Here is a 6,968-nt window from a genome sequence, read left to right as displayed (position 1 = left end):
TCTTTCTGGCCTTGAACCTCCTATCTTGCTCCTGAATACATGATTTCACCTGATTTGCAGTTCTAGTAATTGGTTGTTTTCTCCGTAGTTGAACCGCACACGGAATCATAATGGCGCTAAGGGTCGGTGCAGGCAGGAAACGTCCCTATAGACACATCGTGCAAAACTGTCTCGTGGCAGAACACAGGGACACTGCCTCTGCCTGAGATGGATGTGCGTCTGCACTGACAAGAAGGAGAAAGCTAACTGTAAGATGATCTCATTTATTTACCGCACCCTAAAGATGGAATTTATCCAAAATGAAAATTACATACTTATCGTAGGAATGAAGTATTACAGATCTACTCTAGTAAAGGTCATCATCATCATAAGTAATATGTAATTCTGTATATTTTTCTGAGATTAATAGTTTTTTAAAAGAATCATAATACACATGTCAAAATGTTCCGTAATTACTTTGAGTTGATTTATTTGCTTAATTTTGGAGGTTTTCTAACTTATTAATTTTGGCTTCTTAGCTGATTTATCTCTATTGCATCTTTCTAAAAAATTAAAACCCTTAAAGTATGTGAAGCTCATAATTGTGCACGGAGTACAATTTTGCCTGATCATGATTTTGACTCCCAGGTCTGTGCCGGAGTCTCCCAGCCAGAGCTCGACACCTGCACCCTGTCCCCGGTGACATTGGAACCAGCTGGGGAAGACACGAGGAATAATTCCACTGACAGCCTTGGGATAAGAATCAAGAAGTGCCAATGTAACACTATTTAAGGTGGTTCTGCCATAACGCCACAGAGGAAAACATCATGATCAAAAACATGTTATATTAAATTGCTGTTACAATGTCTGAAGTGGTTGATGCCACTGTTTGAAAGTATGGTAATTTTAAAATTCAGTTCTTTTCGTTTGAAACAAGAAGTTTATTTAAACAACAAGGATGTTGACTTGAAGGGAAAATTACCTAGCATTCATTTCTTTTAGAGTAATTCATCCCTACCTAAAGACGGATTACCCTACATGTAACAGCTACATACAAACAAGTTATAAAATTGTCCTTGGCTTTAAAATGAAAAATGAAAAACATTAAAATTATCTAATCAAACAAGGTATGCAAGGATTTTTGTATTGTTCTTTTCTGTTGTTGTTGTTAAACAGAGAGAGCAAAATAACTTACAGGAATATAAACACAAGAGCCGAATGAGCATGCCACTAGCGAAGAAAGAGGGAGTCTTCACAGAACCAGTGTTCTTCCCCATCGCATCTTCACTGGATATCCATCAAAACATACCACTGGCCATTTACTTTAAAAAAATGCAAATGCTTGTGCACATACATCAGTTACTTTACGTACAATAAAGAAATGGGGAAAGGGAAAACGGGAGCATAGAGAAAACTACACTGTAGTATCAAGATGTGGTGGAACCACATTGCAGTTTTCTAACTGAGAATGTCTTCTTGATCTGGAGGAACAGAGCTCTGGAGTAAAGTAGCGCGTTCCCTTCTTAGTAGACACCCGCCGTCTGCTGCTGGAATACATTGATGTATCTCCATCCCCCACGTCCAACTGTGCAGGTGTGTCTGTTTCCTTGATTGGCTGCCCATCAGATTGGAACCTAATCTGCCTCATTGACAAATCCTGGGCTTCACAATGGGCTCTCAGTGGTTTCCTAAGTGGTGTGTGCTTCCTAATGTTCAACTGCACCACAGAACCATCCTGCCCTGCCACCTTCAAATTAATAGGATCGTTGTTCTCAGTCTTGACTCCTTCCTTGGGCTTTTCATCAGCCATGGCGAGCGCAGGGCCTCTCCTCAGCTGCCACTTCACAGAAGAGGTACCGCATCCGCACTGAAAGAGACTAACATTCAGTTTTCATTTCATAAATGTTTGCTACATTGCGTAACCCTGTTGATCATTTCCTTTTTATCAGCCATAGTTTCCTCGCAGTTTATATGGCACATACTCGTACTGAATTTATTGTTTCTTGTTAAAATCTTTCAGTGTGAGTCCTGCAGCTAGGGACTTGTATGCTCACTGGGTTTTATAAAGACATAATGTTGTAGTTCAAATGTTTATCCATTTCAGTCTAACCCAATATCTTGTCATAGCATTTCTCTTGATACTACTGTAAACTTTGAAAGAGAAAAGGTTTTTGCACGATGCTAAATATCATTCCCCAAAACTTTTTGAGGACTTAATATGTCACAAAATGTGCATTAGAAATGTGTTGAGTGAATCAAAAGAACAACTTTATTTCTACAATAAGGATCAAATCAGTACCTTCAACTAGAAAACTGCTATTAATTGGTGCTTCATCTTCCCTGTCTGCAGTTGGATGACCATGATTGACAGGCCACGGGACAGCCTATCATAAAACACACGAGCAAAAGGCATTTGGCATGTACTTTGAAAACCCAGACCTCTTGAGAAAATTTTAGGTCCATAATACTTCAGATATAGTGAGATTTCACAAAAGAAACATTATCCTTTTCCATCTTTGTATTCTTTAAAAAACCTAGAGGGAAGCAGGAATTTCACGAAGAAAGCTAAGAAATGAGGGACGATTGTTCTTGGTGATTTCTCTAGTGATTATGACGAATAACTGCAAGTGAGTTAATACACTACAACTGAGATTTTAGAAAAGTGAGGAATAAAGGAAACACTCAAGTAATCAAATAACATATAGAGGCTATCTGGGCTGTCTTCTCCTGAACAGTAAATTTTAGTTGAAAATTAGAGCTACAAGAGGATTTCTAAGGAATTTTATTCATCAACTTTAAAGAAAAAATCAGTAGATCTCAAAAAAATGCATTTTCTTATGAAATAGAAAAAAAATAAACTGAAAAATAGGAAAAGGTTGGTAAAAACCTTGACAAACATCATTGAAATGGAACAAATTAATGTGAAAGACAAATGCCATATGATCTCACCTTTAACGGGAACCTAATCAACAAAACAAACAAGCAAAATATAACCAAAGACACTGAAATTGAGAAGAGGCTTTGTTAATTTGTTTGAATTCAGTTTATTTGCTCATTCTGTCTTTGTACGGAGGAGCTAACCACGGTAACCAGTATTTCTGAAGCATGTTTTACAGCAAAACTGGTTGATGGACTAGGAGTTTGAAATCATTTTTGAAAGCTTACTGCTCAATATTTTCAAAAGACTGAACACTTCAATTCCAACCCATTTTTTGGTAATGAGCATTGCAAGAACAATTTTCCCCTTGGGAAAAATTAATCCCACAAAACTAAGGAAGAAATGACTGTACGGTGCCCTGGTCACGATATTACATATTGATTTCAAATAAATGCTACTGTCAATAAGGTTTCTTGGCCTGCTCTCCGCTGTTTTTGCTGGAATGAGTGTCAACAGCACGTCTTACACAGAGGCTGTATGATTTTTGACTCAATATGCACATCGGCTGGCACACATTCTAACTGTCTAACAAGGATCTGTTATTTATATGGCTAGTTTATTAAAAGGTATGATTTCATGTCACATTGCATGTCACTCGCTTTCTCCTTTCAACTGTGTCAACAATAATGATAAATACAGAAAAAGAGCATTAGTAATCAATGTTAGAACATTAAGGATCCGTTCTGTGTTTCTTGAGTATTTCTGCATAAAAAATGCATTTATGGTCAAGATAGTAGCACTTGGGCTTTGGAGCTAGACTAGCAGGTATTAAATGTTGACTTTGTGAGCAAATCATGAAACCATTCTGTGCTTCAGTTTCCTTATTGGTAAATTGGGGTTCACATGATGATTAAGTATTTTGATTTGTATAAAAGATGTAGAACAATATTTGACACTAATTCATCCCTCAACAAATACTAGTTCTTCTAAGCATGGTTTATAAGATAGTTTTTAAAATTATTACTCTGGGAAACACACACTGTATATTAATAACATGCAACTCACTCAATAAAGGTTGCATTTTTGTATGTAATTAATTGACATCTCAAGTATAAAAACGATATAACACCAAGAGTAAAAGAACTCTTCTTTCTGATTACCAGTATTGCTAAGCATGTATACATAACAATTCCAAAAAATACTAGATTGCATTCTCTGGGACAATTTTGAAATCTTTAAAGTGGGTGATTTCAGCATTATTTCTGTAAGAAGTATGGCTACACCTACCCCCTGGTAAGAAATAGTCAGTTCATTTTTTATATGTCCTATTCCAAGGTAAGAGAAATTAATCCCGAATGGAAAACATCTTTCCTCTATGTGCTTCCACAGAGGTGAACCCGGCTGTTGCATTTGGTCCCTGGCACAGGAGGTGGAAGGGCTCTACAGCTTGTCCAAGTCCTGTATCAAGGATGTTTATGCACCTCTCGGCCACTCAGAGCTGCCCCTTTAATCTAGGCCGGCTTTGAATGTGGGGGAGAAAGTGGCCTCTGTGCAATGCCATTTGAAGAACAATTGAAACCTTGAATTGAAATAAATAAGGTCTCATTGGATTTTTTTTTACAGTGCAAATGGATTTGAGCATTGAAAAGTTTGCTCCTGGTGAAATACAGGCAAACGTTCTCAGTGTTACATAAGAAATATCGCCACTTGGATTAAAAACAATCTCATTTTGAATCAAAATGCCCTGTTTATTATGAAGCTTGTCAGAGGAGCCGTGGGGTTGTTTTGGCTTCCAGCTCAGAGCACTCCTGGTCCAGAAATTGTTTCCAGGTACAAAGCTGGAAGAATCACTTGGCCAACCCCATCTGTTTCTCTCCTCTCGGGGACCACAGTCGTGTACTGTCTTTGGCCAACATCTAACAGCAGTTATTTTACATGTTTACCAGCGTTCTGTCTATACTGGCAGGTTAGGCTCAGTGATTCTAGCACAGCCCCACTGGGGCCCGAAGCAGAAATTTGAACTGAGAAAAAAAAAAAAAGAAAAGAATATGAAACAATTCAAACAAAACTCACTCAAGATAAAGAGTATATCAACTGTAAAAGTGTCAGCTACATCCTGAAAAAGCGTATTTACCCATCTCTCCACTCAACGGTGTGTTCTAGGCAGCACCTGTTACTGAAAGGAATTCATAGAAAAGAACACGCGTTAGGTCAGAGAACTCGAAGAGCAAAAAGGGTACAACTACATGTTGTACCTGACATGAGTCAGGGAACATCAACTGGTACTACTTTTGGAGAAGAAGACCCAAAATAAACCACTTTTTCTTCTTACATTTTTTATATCATTCTCATATGATTAAATAAAAACATAAAGAGTTTACTTTGGATTATAGTCTGCATATATTATTTCACTATATGTGCAAATGTTTGAATCTCAATTGGGGTTTTTAACTTGTTCCTGATTTACTAATCTAATAGGATCAAATTAATTTTAAAATGTGCATGCCATATTTTTTACCATTGACACTACAGTAGCAAAAATGGGTTTAGTCTACTTGCCATTTTCACAAATTTTATTGTCACTTCTTAGTTCTCTGAAAATAATGGGCCTCATGTATTATATACATATAATTTAAAAGATATTAAAGATATATATTATCTTTCTGAAAAGCAAGGAAGACAAATGTAATTTTGTTCTTTAATTCAAATTTGATTTGATGTAAAATTAGTTCCAAATTCACTTATCTGGAAGTGATAATAAGTGAATAATAAAAAGTCTGAAGTAGAGCAATAGCAACCAGATGAGACAGGTTTGAGGCACGTTTTACCCATAGAATCCTGGTGCTCAGAATGTAGTTGAACGGTGAAGCCAGGGAGGGAACCGTAGAGTGTGGCAGTGACAGTCAGGGGCTGGAGTGTCAAATAAAGTCAGGTTACAATTTCGGCTTTGCTACTTCACAACTATGAAACCATGAATAATTGGTTTAATCCCACTTATACTTTGTCCTATTTTGTAGGGAAAAAAAATGGTTGTGATTATGAAATGAGATAAGGTTTCCAAAACATTTAATGATCCCTGGATCATAGCAAGTGTTTAATAAAAAGTATATATTCCATTTATAACAGTGGTTATGATGATGCTAGTGGTGTCGGTGGTGGTGATGAGAAAGCAATGGAAGGCCTTCAGCTTAGAATACTCTGGGACACAGGGGGTTAAAAATAGTTTGGGACTTTGGAAGTATGATTAAGGCTGGAAGTAAACATTCAGGGTCACCATTAGATAGGTAGCCTCTGGAGTTATTACTCAAAGCAAGTATGTTACATGATTTTTTTAAGTGGTCAAGACAGATTTTTTGAGAATAATTACATGTAAAAGGGGAAAACTATTCTCATGGGGTCAGAAGAGAAATAGAAGACAATAGTATCAGAAGCCAAGGAAAAATTTCTTGATTAAAGGAAGGCCGAAATGCTAAATGGTGAAGACATCTCAAGAGAGTGAAGGCCGAGAGGAAATCTTTACATTTTTCAAATGAAAGATCCAATTAATTAGGAGAGGGTCAAATTTGGTTGAATTTTGGTAAGATAATGTGGCTGAAGATAGAATAAAAGGTACAAAATAAACAACAGCAAACATAGGTTAATCTTTAAAACACCCTTCCTGTAAGCCCATTTTGTACATGAGGGGGAAAGGCACAGAGAGATTAACATACTACCCAGGATCTTAGTTCATAAACAGTGGAGCCGGCATTAAAATCCAGTGACACTCAGAGTCACTGAAAGCACAGCCCTCATTAATGTATTTATTTGAAATTAATTTGAACAAAATTAACTTATCTACATGGGATGAAAACCAAATTAATTTGTCCTGGATCACAGGCAAAGTTTTGATCTGTTATGATTGACATTAACTCTAGTAGAAAGTGAATGGTTTTCAAAGAGAGAAATTCTTCCAAGAGCCTGTCAAAGTCTCACTAAGACACAGGTAACTAGATCAGAAGATCGTTTCACTGTGGGTGCCATTTCAAAGGAAAAAAAAATTTTCTGTAAACTGGGAGCCTAGGCCACAGAGAGCTGTGTGTGTAGTTCTTCATACTGTAGCATGTCGGTTTTG

At 37.0% G+C, this 6,968-nt stretch overlaps 1 pseudogene; it reads right to left on the bottom strand.

Annotated features, from left to right (window-relative positions):
* Window positions 1-1,502: 1,502 nt before the first annotated feature.
* LOC114495429 lies at window positions 1,503-1,841 on the bottom strand (annotated as a pseudogene).
* Window positions 1,842-6,968: the final 5,127 nt, after the last annotated feature.

The sequence above is a fragment of the Phyllostomus discolor genome, chromosome 4, assembly GCF_004126475.2.
Source record: "Phyllostomus discolor isolate MPI-MPIP mPhyDis1 chromosome 4, mPhyDis1.pri.v3, whole genome shotgun sequence".
Classification (NCBI taxonomy): Eukaryota; Metazoa; Chordata; class Mammalia; order Chiroptera; family Phyllostomidae; genus Phyllostomus; species Phyllostomus discolor.
This window is presented reverse-complemented; position numbering and strand designations above follow the sequence as displayed.